The sequence below is a fragment of the Saccopteryx leptura genome, chromosome 7 (genome assembly GCF_036850995.1).
Source record: "Saccopteryx leptura isolate mSacLep1 chromosome 7, mSacLep1_pri_phased_curated, whole genome shotgun sequence".
NCBI classification, from domain to species: Eukaryota; Metazoa; Chordata; class Mammalia; order Chiroptera; family Emballonuridae; genus Saccopteryx; species Saccopteryx leptura.
The window spans coordinates 24,537,182-24,549,555 of NC_089509.1; the positions used below are offsets into that span (position 1 = coordinate 24,537,182).

General features: G+C 35.9%; 1 protein-coding gene across 1 annotated transcript in view; it reads right to left on the reverse strand.

The window, feature by feature from the left end:
* LRP1B (LDL receptor related protein 1B) overlaps positions 1–12,374 on the reverse strand; it is a 2,108,848-nt gene that overhangs the window by 607,465 nt on the left and 1,489,009 nt on the right. The gene's annotated exons all lie outside the window — the stretch shown is intronic.

The window sequence follows — 12,374 nt, forward strand, 5'->3', positions numbered from 1 at the left end:
TTAATATGAACTCTGATTAGTATAATGTCACAAGTGAACTCGATTTTTATTCACTTTTTTTTTTTCGACAGAGACAAAGAGAGGGACAGAGAGAGGGACAGATAGGGACAGACAGACAGGAAGGGAGAGAGATGAGAAGCATCAAGTCTCATTGTGACACCTTAGTTGTTTATTGATTGCTTTCTCAAATGTGCCTTGACCAGGGTTCTACAGCAAAGTGACCCCTTGCTCAAGCCAGTGACCATAGGGTCACATCTATGATCCCATACTCAAGCTTATGACCTTGGAGTTTTGAACCTGAGTCCTCTGCATTCTAGTCTGACACTTTATCCACTGCGCCACCACCCAGTTAGGTGGTTTCACATTTTTGTTGATTTTTATCTCTCTTATATTGCTTCAACTTAGACAATGGTTTATTTTTAAACTTTTTCCTGCCTTCTTGGGCCAAATCATTAGCAATAAAATCATACAAAGTTTTTAAGGACTTTTAGCTCATATAGTCAAGGCTCATATTTTTGCAGAATAGAAAATTAAGACCTAGTAATTGCTTCAGATCCATAGTTAGTTAATAAATAGTAGAAAACTAAAGTATACTTTTTTAATTGATAAAAATGATAAATTTAATAATCTTTAAGGTGACCTTTAATTCTAAAAGTCTATGATTGAATCATACAAGGAAGATTCTCTCTCTCTCTCTCTTTCTCTCTCTCTCTCTATATATATACACACACACACACACACACACACACACACACTCACAGACGATTAAATATAACTCCTTGGATATTTCACATACACAGACACACATGCATATCTATTTCCCTTGACATTCAAGAATATTCAAAGTTAATTTTGGAATTCCTATCAACAAATATTATGTAAATATAATTTCCCAAGATCATATAGTCCCATAAAACTACAATAAAAAATGTAAATAGACATTTGCATTTAAATTAGAGCAACTATGTATGGAATGGATTTGCAGAGAACAATAAATAAATAGATAAACAAACAAATAAATAGCTTATAAGGTGTGATTGTAGAATAGAAGTTTAAATTCAAGCTTGTGTCCCTTATCATGCTCCAGGCTCAAACTTTGGCTTTAGCAAAACTTGACAAATTATTACATGACACATTTTAATGGACAATATAAAGATATCTGGAATAATAAAGATCCAAAAAATTAAATACATAAATGCAAGAAATTTTCTATATAGACATACAGATTTCTTTTAGTTAGCTTGAATAATTTCCATTCTCTTAGTTCTATTTTAAATCAATAATTCTTTTGCCCAATGTCTTCCCAGCCCTAGTACAAAATACAGATAAGTCATCATCCTTATTTTTAGAATTCCATCTTAATTTTCTCCAAATACCAATAACCTATTTCTGTCAGTACATTTGTTTTATTTGTTTATTCCCTCTCAGCTCCATGAACTGATTTTTCTAACTTTCTCTTCAATGTAAATAAAATATTTGCAGTATGCTCTCAAACTGTATATGCTGACAGTTAAAAGAAATAATATGTTAAATATAATACATAAATCACCACAAGCCCTAATTTTAGTCAATTGTTTTAACCTCCTCCTTTTTACAAAGGCACTTAAAATTGAATGGCAACTTGCTTAACTTGCATTTAAGTCACTGTCTCTTGAGGGTATTAATTATCAGAAAAATACCAAAGTTATAAGGAAAAAATGAATAAAAACAAACCAACAGAAGGTCTGTATTTTTAAACTAGGCAATCAATAATTAAATATAACATACTGACTATACACTATTTTATAGCACAAGCTACTTGAAAATCATGTAAAAAGTGTTATGGAGTACTATTATTTTGTGAACCCTAAGTTTATTTATAAAAAAAATTCCTTAAAAAGAGTTGCTAAATACTGAGAAAAAAACAAAACAAACAAACAAGCAAAAAAACCCAAAAAACTAAGTAGTTGATTTAAAAACAGAACAGCTACAAGCTATTGTATTTGAAAATAGAAACTACTGCCTAAGTGGTGGTGCAGTGGATATAGCGTCAGCCTGGGATGCAGAGGACCCAGATTTGAATCCCCAAGGTCAACAACCTGAATGAAGGCTCATCCTGCTTGAGTGCAGGCTCACCAGCTTAAGTACAGGGTCTCTGGTTTGAGCGTGGGATCATAGACATGACCCCATAGCCACTGGCTTGAGACTAAAGGTTGCTGGTTTGAGCAAGGGGTCACTGGATTGGCTGTAGCCTCCTGGTCAAGGCACATATGAGAAAGCAGTCAATGAACAACTAAGGTGCCACAACAAAGAACTGATGCTTCTCATCTCTCTCCCTTCTTGTCTTTCTGTCCCTATCTGTCCCTCTCCATCTCTCTCATTTAAAAAAAAAAAAAAAAAGACAGTAGAAACTGTTGTTATTTGCTAATTCTGACAGTTGGAAACAGACAATTGAATAAATCAAGTTCTTTTTTAATAAGGAATAATTTGATGTACAAAGAGCCTAGTCAGCTGATATCCAGTAACTGAAAAAAATCTTAGTTTGCCTTATTATGAAAGAAATACCAAAAACTGGGTGGCAAAAAATGTATTTCTCAGAGTACTGGAAACCGGAATTCCAATATCAAGATGCCAGAACTTTTTTGCTGTGTTGTCACATGTCAGAGAGAGAGGTGATCATTCTGGTCTTTTCTTAGAAGGACACTAATCCAGAGGGCTCTACAGTCATAGATAAGAACCTTCCAAAGGTCCTACCTCTGAATACCATCAAATTAGAGATTCAACACATGACTTGGATGAACACAAACTTTCAGTCCATAGCAAAAGACATTAAGATTCTTCATCAAATACCACTGTACACAATGTGGAAATCAATTCTGATAAAGTCAAGTCCATTCCTAGACACACTGGAGAAAATGAGAAGCACAGACAATACTATATTTAAAGAAGATAAATATAAAAGATGTCTGAAATGATAAATTATCAGAATAACCTGTGAAGATTTATTTTGATATAATTACCTTTTTTTTTTTTTTTTTTTTGTATTTTTCCGAAGCTGGAAACGGGGAGAGACAGTCAGACAGACTCCTGCATGCGCCCGACGGGGATCCACCCGGCACACCCACCAGGGGCGACGCTCTGCCCCTCCGGGGCGTCGCTCTGCCGCAACCAGAGCCACTCTAGCGCCTGGGGCAGAGGCCAAGGAGCCATCCCCAGCGCCCGGGCCATCTTTGCTCCAATGGAGCCTTGGCTGCGGGAGGGGAAGAGAGAGACAGAGAGGAAGGAGAGGGGGTAGGGGTGGAGAAGCAGATGGGCGCCTCTCCTGTGTGCCCTGGCCGGGAATCGAACCCGGGACTCCTGCACGCCAGGCCGACGCTCTACCACTGAGCCAACCAGCCAGGGCGATATAATTACTTTTAATAATTTTTGTTAACAAAGCATTAAAAAAACAACAAAATAAAAAATAAATGAACAAGTAAAGCAGTTCTTATTGGCTGACATGGCATTCCTTGATCCTTCCCTCCATCACGACACTTCAGATTTTTACTCAGAAGTAAAAATCTTAGTAAGACTTTTCTTGTCCACTCAATCTAAAATCAAGAATTTCATCCCTACCCCATATATTTTCTTATCTTTTTTCCTGCTTTGCCTTTTATTTTGTCCTTAACAATTACCTACCACTCCTTATATTTTTATTCATCCTGCCTATTGTCTGTCTCCCTTGCTTTTCTTAAAGTTTGAGGAAACAAGATTCTTACCGCCGTGTATAGCAGCATCTGGCATACAGTGGACACCTAATACTTGTTGAAAGGAAGAATGGAATTTGATATCCATTGCCGTAAAGGTGTGAGTTGAACTCAAATAAGAGGTGGACCTCACATTCATATGTTTTTCATCTGTATATACCTCAGGCAGAATACAAGATCTGGCCAAATAAGACCACAGAACTTTGGTGGGAAATCATATGTCCTATTCTAGGAAAAGGACTCCTTCTCTGAATGTTAAGTCAGCTCTACCAGGTGATTTTTTTTTCTACCAAGTCCCACTACTGCTATAGCTGAGTTTTAGCTTCCTTAATTCCATCCACACAATTCTCTCAAAAATTCAATGTTACCAATATCAACAATAATCAAAGTCAAGATGGCAACTAACTGATAATCTCTAGGCTGAATAAATCACACAGAGGGAGGGTATTGTTGTGAGGTTTTTGTTGTTATTATTGATTATTTTGATTGGCTTGTACAGTGTTATCCAGTTCAATATGTTAATATGTTATAGCCTACATGTATTGTGTGTGTGTGTGTGTGTGTGTGTGTGTGTATAAATGAGATGACTTGCTAACATTTAAAAGTTGTGAGATTTTTTTTTTTAATTGTGAGATTTTAAATTAAAATCTGGATTTCTTGCTTTCTTGAAAAATAAAAGATTTGGTTTAAATGGTTAATGTTCCTTATGACAATATGTGGAGTTGAGAAGTGTTTTACCCTCTGGTAGAGCTTTAACTCTCCAGTTTTATCGTACTTCTTGCCACTGTCAAAAAAATTCTAGGTACTGATGCCTAAACTCAGTTGTTACTTACCATCATTTTGAAGCTGTTGGATTTTTTTTTAATTTATTTATTCATTTTTTTAGAAAGAAGAGGGAGAGACAGAGAGAGAGAGAGAGAGAGAGAGGAGACAGAGAGAGAGAGAAGGGGGGAGGAGCTGGAAGCATCAACTCCCATATGTGCCTTGACCAGGCAAGCTCAGGGTTTTGAACCGGCAACCTCAGCATTTCCAGGTTGATGCTTTATCCACTGCACCACCACAGGTCAGGCAAAGCTGTTGGATTTAAAACCACCTGACATACTTTACCATTCATAAAATGCCTTTGCTAGTAAATGAGTATTTAAATTTCTGTCTGTTCATAAATGAACACGTGTCCATGATAGAATAAAATATGAATTATTATTTATTTCTTTGTAACAAATTACCTCTAAAACAGCATACTAAAACAATAAACATATTGTCTCACATGGTTTATGTGAGTCAGGAATCTGGGGCAAGTAAATGATGGTTCTGGTTTGGAATCTCTCTTGAGTTTGCTGGAAAGTGTTGGCATGGGATGTAGACAGCTGAAATCTTGGTGGGGCTGGAGATTCTGCTTTTGAGAGGACTCACTCATGTGGCTGTTGGCTGAAGGCTTCATTCTGGGCTGTGTGGACTTCTCCTTTGGGCTGCTTTGGTGACCTCCTAACATTTCAGTTGGCTTTGCCCAGGTGAGTGATCAAAATTGTTAGGACAATGAGGAAGGCTGAGGCCTTTTATAATTTCATCTACATAGTCAAACACTATCATGTTGGAAGTGAGTCACCTGAAAAAAGTATCAAAGTGTTTGTAAAATTAGATGTAGCAATCTTGGCCCTGCAGTCTTACGCTGGGTTGAATCACCAAATGATTGCTTTATTTTTTATCTAGGTATTATGAAATGCCTTCTGCTTTATCTAACTTTAATAGTTCAAAGTTCTTTACAGTTTATTATGTATAAATTATTTAAAAACTGGGTATCACAAATATATACAATTTATAATCTTTGAGATTTAAAAATTTTTAAAACAGTTCCCAAAGAAATTTTTAACTCAGTTTTAGGAAAACTCTTAAATTTTAGTAAGACACAAACTTACAGAAAATTATTCTCAGTCACCTAAGTAATCTCTCTGAAAAACTGGTATACACCAGTAAATAACTGGTTACTTAATAGCACAAATATTTGTTATATATATCAAATATATAGTATAAGAGAGAGACATGTATGCATATGGTAGTACTCTAGACAAATTTTTCTTAAACATGTGTAACTATAATCATCAGTAATACTCTGGAGAGTAATAAGTTTCTTCTGCTTTACTTTATTATTGTCTTTTTATATAACCTCAGCAGGATACACATCATTACTTTTGATCCCATCCACGAATTAGAAGAGTAGATGGGTTCTAGAACAAAAAGGAGGAATCAAAATGAAAAAGGGACTTTAGAGCCAAGTTAGAAAACAATAAAAGAGAGGTACCTCTCCTACTTTTTTATAGTAATGTCCTTCAAATTTTAACTCTTCACACTCTTAGAAGTATTTTGATATATCCCTTTAATATATTGAAAATAGAGGCATTTGTAAGTTTTATTACATTTGTTTTTATTTTTCAGGATTAAGCAAAATGTGGTGGCAGGAAGGGGTACACATACATAGCCATTCACTTGTTAAAATAATTTTAATTTACACAAGATTTGGTTCCTAGGTGGTGCTGATGTTATCAGATTCAAAGTGCTGACAAAATATTGTTATTATGATTCCACCCAAACTTTCTCTTTTTTATTTATCTTGAAACATACTTTGTTTAGTTAGTTAGTTAGTTAGTTAGTTAAAATGGACTACAGATCCATTTTTTGAGATTGAGTTCATAGCATCCAGTTCTGTAAGTTTGGTATCCATTTCCTACTCATGGTCAGGTTGGTAGCAGATGAATCAGCAGAAATAAACATTTCTAAAGCTTTACATATTTCTATGAGGTAATAATTCTTTTAGTTTATGTATACATATATATAGTTTTATTAAAAAGTTAATGATGACAGATATTTAATATTTCCTCTAATTTATTGGATTTCATGTTTATATCATTTGCCAGTTTGTGTTGATTTCTTAAAGGTACATTGAAATTTAATTTTTAAAAACAGCTTACCTAACTACTTTCTTTCCTCCTTTTTTTTTTTTTTTTGTTGAGAGGAAGGGAGATAATGAGACAGACTCCCACATACACCCAGACTAGGATCCACTCAGCTGCTCCTGTCTGGGGCTGATGCTTGAATCAATCAAGCTATCCTCAACACATGAGTCCAATGCTCATACCAACCAAGCCTCTGGCTGCCAGAGGGGAAGAGAGAGAGAAGGCAGAGGGAGGAGGAGAGAGAAGCAAATGATCCCTTCTCTTGTGTGTCCTGACCAGGAATTGAACCTGGGACGCCCATAAGCCCAGCCAACACTCCATCCACTGAGCCAACAGGCCAGGGCCCCTAACTACTTTCAAAATTTAAACTTATTTGTATCCCTGTGATTTAAAATGTGTAAAACTACACATAAAACTTGTTTTCTTATTAATTTAGCAAGGCTGAGAATTATGAACTTTTTCCCTAATGACCCTACAAGACAATGGTAAATAAATTCTTGCTCTAAAATTACCTACTTGTTGGGTACTATCCTGTAGAGATATCCATATGTTTCTAAATTTAGATATATCTATATGTATATCTTCTGAAACACATAATGAGAAGAATAACAACACTATGTTCTACAAATAGCACAAGAATTACCCAAAGGCTAGAAAGAAAAGTGGAAAAAATTAAAAACAAGACCATTTTTATACAAATTTAGGTTAGTTATCTGAAAAAAAAAACACACTATCTATAAAAAATAATTAAAGGAAAGTTGGTGAAATTGATAACATAAAGATATTAATTTAGAAATAAAACTACAGAATAAAAAAAGCTAGTAAAACATCTGAATTAGTATCATGTTAGATACTTGAAAATGCTTAACTAAGTAAAATTTGAGTGTTTTAAAACTTAAATTAAGTGAAACCAAACTCCATCTTTGATGTTTATATAAAACTTCACTGTTTAAAAAGTCATCCACATCCATGTCCATGTCCTCTTGAAGGGCCTGAGCATAGACCCACTCTTTCATGCACATTCAACCCGAGCTCTAGTGAAGAGACTGCAGCACAGGGAAGTGCCAGGGACACATGGAGAGGAGCTAAACGGTCCAACTTAGAGTGATGACTGCAGGGCAGTTCTTCCAGGACTGAAATGCTGTCAAGTGCCACTGTTCCTTTTCTGAGTACTTCTGCCACACAGTCGGCAGGCACATGTAGAAGTGCTGGCAGGTGACATTGTTTTTTTGTTGAGCCCTATTTGTACAGAGCCTACAAGCATACAGTGGCACCAAATCTGAGTCTCCATTAACTGGGCTAACGCTGCTGACCCCACCTCAATGATTCCCTGAGACACTGACCCATCCAAATGGCACATTGGCTTGAACTTCTTTCAGCTGCTGTTCCACACATGAGGCTGATCTTGGCTTGGACTGAGGACTTTCCTACAATATCTTCAAGTTTCACAAACCTGAAATAAGCAGGGATTGTCTTGGCGTGGTCTGTAACTCTTGGTAAGTGACTCTAATCCCAGCACTAGTAGTAGACCACCTCAGTTTGCAGTACAGCCTCTCCTAGGCTCTCCCAAGGCAAAAATGGTCAGGTACCAACTAAAGATCAATTTGTAGCTCATACCAGGTGGCCCCAAACAAGGCGTGGGCAGCTGCTGACTGTGGTCTGCACAGGAACCTCTCCCAAGAAGCCCAGAACCACCAAACCGCATGGCTCTCTTCAGATCACACTAGAAAACAACTCTTTTAGCTCAATAAATGGCACTCCCAAAGGGTAGACTGGCAGGCACCAGAGTCCTAATAAGCAAACCTTGCTCTATGGGGTCAAACCCTGCACAACAGCTGCTCCATTTTAGTAATCACCAGTCCTCATAGCCAGTCAATCTCACTGTATGACAATAGCAATCAAGGATCAACTATAACAGAAGGGCACATAAAACCCACACAATAAATAACATGGGAACACCTACATCAGGTGACCAGGGAAACTATACCACTGGGCCCTACAGGATGCCTACTACATAAAGTCACCCTGCCAAGACAGGGAGATATAGCAGATCTACCTAATACATAAAAAAATATTTTAAAAAAATACAGGGAGGCAGCAATAATAAGGAGAAAAAGAAGAATGTCCAAAATGGAAGAACCAGAGTAAATTCTAGAAAAGAACTAATCAAAATTGAGGAAAGCAATCTATCAGATACAGAATTCAAAATATTGGTTATAAGGGGAAGAGTAGAGGAACTCCATGAGAACTCACACAAAGATGAAAAATAAAAATAAAAAGAACTAGTCAGAAACAAATATAATAAATGAAGAATTCATTAGATGGAATCAACAGCAGATTAGATGAAGTAGAAGAAGGAATCAGAGATTTCAAAGATAATGTAGCAGATAAAAACAATCAAAACAAACAAACATAAAAGAATTTAAAAATTGAGACTAGCTTAATTAAGGATCCACTAGAATGACATCAAACCTAACCACATTCACATCATAGGGGTACCAGAAAGAAGGAGAGCAAGGCATTAAAAACTTATTAGAAGAAATAATAATTGAAAACTTTCCTAATCTGGTAAAGGAAACAATCATACATGTCCAAGAAGGGCAGAGTCCCAAACAAAATGAAATCAAGGCCAACACCAAGATACAACATAATTAAAATGCCAAAAGTTAAAAACAAAGAGAGAATTTTAAAAGCAGCAAGAGAAGAGCAGTTAGTTACCTACAAAGGAGCCCCCATAAAATTTCTCAACAGAAATTTTTCAGGCCAGAAGTGATTGGCATGACATACTTCAAGTGATGAAAGGCCGGGAGCTGCAACAAACATTACTTTACCCAGCAAGGTTATCATTGAGAATTGAAAGAGAAATAATCTGCTTTCAAGACAAGAAAAAGCTAAAGAAATGTATCACCACCAAACTGATATGCCAAAAAATGATAAAGGGTCCTCTTTAGGAAGAAGAAAAAAATAATGAAAATATGAATAATAAAATAGCAATTACTACATACTTACCAATAATTACTTAAAATTTTTTAATGTTTATTTTATTGATTTTAGGGAGAGGAAAAGAAAGAGAGAGAGAAGGAGGGACATCATCTGTCCCTGTGTGTGCCCTGACACGGATCAAACCAGTTACCCCATGCCTCAGGACAGTGCTCCAACCAACAGAGCCATCTGGCCAGGGCAATAATTACTTCACATATAAATTAATTAAATGATCCAGTCAAAGGACATAGGGTAGCTGAACTAATCTGGATAAGAAAATAAGATCCATACATATGCTGCCTATGAGAGACCCACTTCTGATCAAAAGATACACAGGCTGCAAGGAAAGAAATGGAAAGAGATATTCCATGCAAATAGAAACAAACAAACAAAGAAGCTGAATCGCAATACTTTTATATTAGTCAAAATATACTTTAAAACAAAGGCTGCAACAAAAACATAAAGAGGACATTTTATAATGATAAAGGAATCAATCCAACAAGATATCACCCTTATAAACCCAGACACATCCAATGTAGGAGCACTGAAGTGTATAATGCAAATATTGACAAACAAATATCAACAGTAATACAAACAGAGTAGGAATTTTAACACCCATTAACATCAATGAGTAGATCATCCAGAGAGAAAAATCAACAAGAAAACAATGGCCTTAGAAGACACATTAGAACATATGATTTTAATTGGTATTTTTTAGAACATTTCACTCCAAATCAGCAGAATACATATTCTTTTCAAGTGCACATGAGACATTTTCCAGAATAGACCATATATTAAATCACAAAACAACTATCAATAAATTTAAGAAGATTGAAATATCAAGCATTTTTCTGATCAAAATGGTATGAAACTATTAGGTAACTACCAATTTGTACTTTTTAATTCTTTCTCCATTTTCACCCAGTCCCACAAACCCCTCTTCTCTGTTAAGCATTAGTCTGCTCTCTGTATCTATGAGTCTGTTTCTATTTTGTTTGTTCATTTTTTTTAGATTCCCCATATAAGTGAAATCTATGGTATTTGCCTTTCTCTGCTTACTGATTTCACTTAGCATAATGCCACTAGGTTCATCCATTTTGTTGCAAATAATAAGATTTCATTCTTTTCTATGGCCAAGAAGTATTTTATTGTGTAAATGTGCCACAGCTTTTTTATTAACCCGTCTACTGATGGGCACTTAGGTTGCTTCCATTTCTTAGCTACTATAAATAATGTTTATAGAAGAATCACAGTGATGTAAATTATAGCATAGAGAATATGATAAATAATATAATAACTACATACGGTGCCAGGTGGATACTTGAAATATTGGAAAAACCACTCTATAAACATATGATTGTCTAAGCACTATGCTGTACATCTGAACCTGATACAGAATAATATTGAATGTAAACTGTAATTGAAAAATAAAAATAAGATATGAAACTGGAAATCAATTATAATTATAAAACTAAAAACCACACAAACACATAGATACTAAATAATGTGTTACTAAAAAATGAATTGATTAGCAATGAGATCAAGAAAGAAATAAAGAGGCCCTGGCTGGTTGGCTCAGTGGTAGAGTGTCGACCCGGCATATGGAAGTTCCAGGTTCGATTCCTAGCCAGGGCACACAGGAGAAGCAACCATCTGCTTCTCCATCCTTCCCCCTCTCCTTTCTCTCTGTCTCTCTCTTCCCCTCCCACAGCCAAGGATCCATTGGAGCAAAGTTGGCCCAGGAGCTGAGGATGGCTCCATGGCCTCTGCCTCAGGTGCTAGAACGGCTCTAGTTGCAGTGCAGCAATGTCCCATATGGGCCGAGCATCGCCCCTTGGTGGGCATGCCAGGTGGATCCCGGTAGGGCATATGCAGGAGTTTGTCTGTCTGCCACCCCCCTGCTTCTCACTTCGGAAAAATATAATAATAATAATAATAAAAAGAAAGAAAAAAAATACCTTGAGACAAATTAAAATGAAAACATGACCCAAAAACTTATGGGACATAATCAAAGAGGACAGATTCATAGAATGGAATTCATAGCAGTGGAAGTCTAGCTCAAGAAAAAAGAAAAACCTCAAATAAAAATTCCAATCTTATACCTAAGGGAACTAGAAAAAGAAAAAGCAAAGCCCAAAGAAAGTAAAAAGAAGGGAATAAAAATAATCAGAGTGGAAATAAAACAAAGTCTAAAAAAACACAACTCCTTATTTAAATGATGGTCAGTCTTTTTTTAGAAATAAAATATTTTTTAACTTTTGTTATATACATTGCTATTCTAGACATAATGCTTAAGGGACTACAGTATAGTGCAAATATAACTTTTATATGCACTGAGAAACCCCCCCACATTAGTGTGACTCATTATATAGCAATATTTGCTTTATTGCAGTGGTCTGGGACTGGACCTGCAATATCTCTGAGGTATGCCTGTATAGAAAAGAATTATTGTGTGAGAATAATTTTGATCCTGTTCAATGGACCCTGTGGCCTTGTCTCTTGAATTATCTGTGTGGATCAAGCTATCCTTTTTATGAGCAGAGATGAGCCAGATTTGTTATTGTGACAAATACACAGAGCCCTTACATTTTAAAACACTGCAGAACACAAAAAATAAAACAAATCACAATAAGCCAAGAATCAATAACACTAAAGTCCCTGATCTGGATAGTCTTAAAAGTCTGTTTTTTAATGTTAATAAAATAAGAAGAAAACT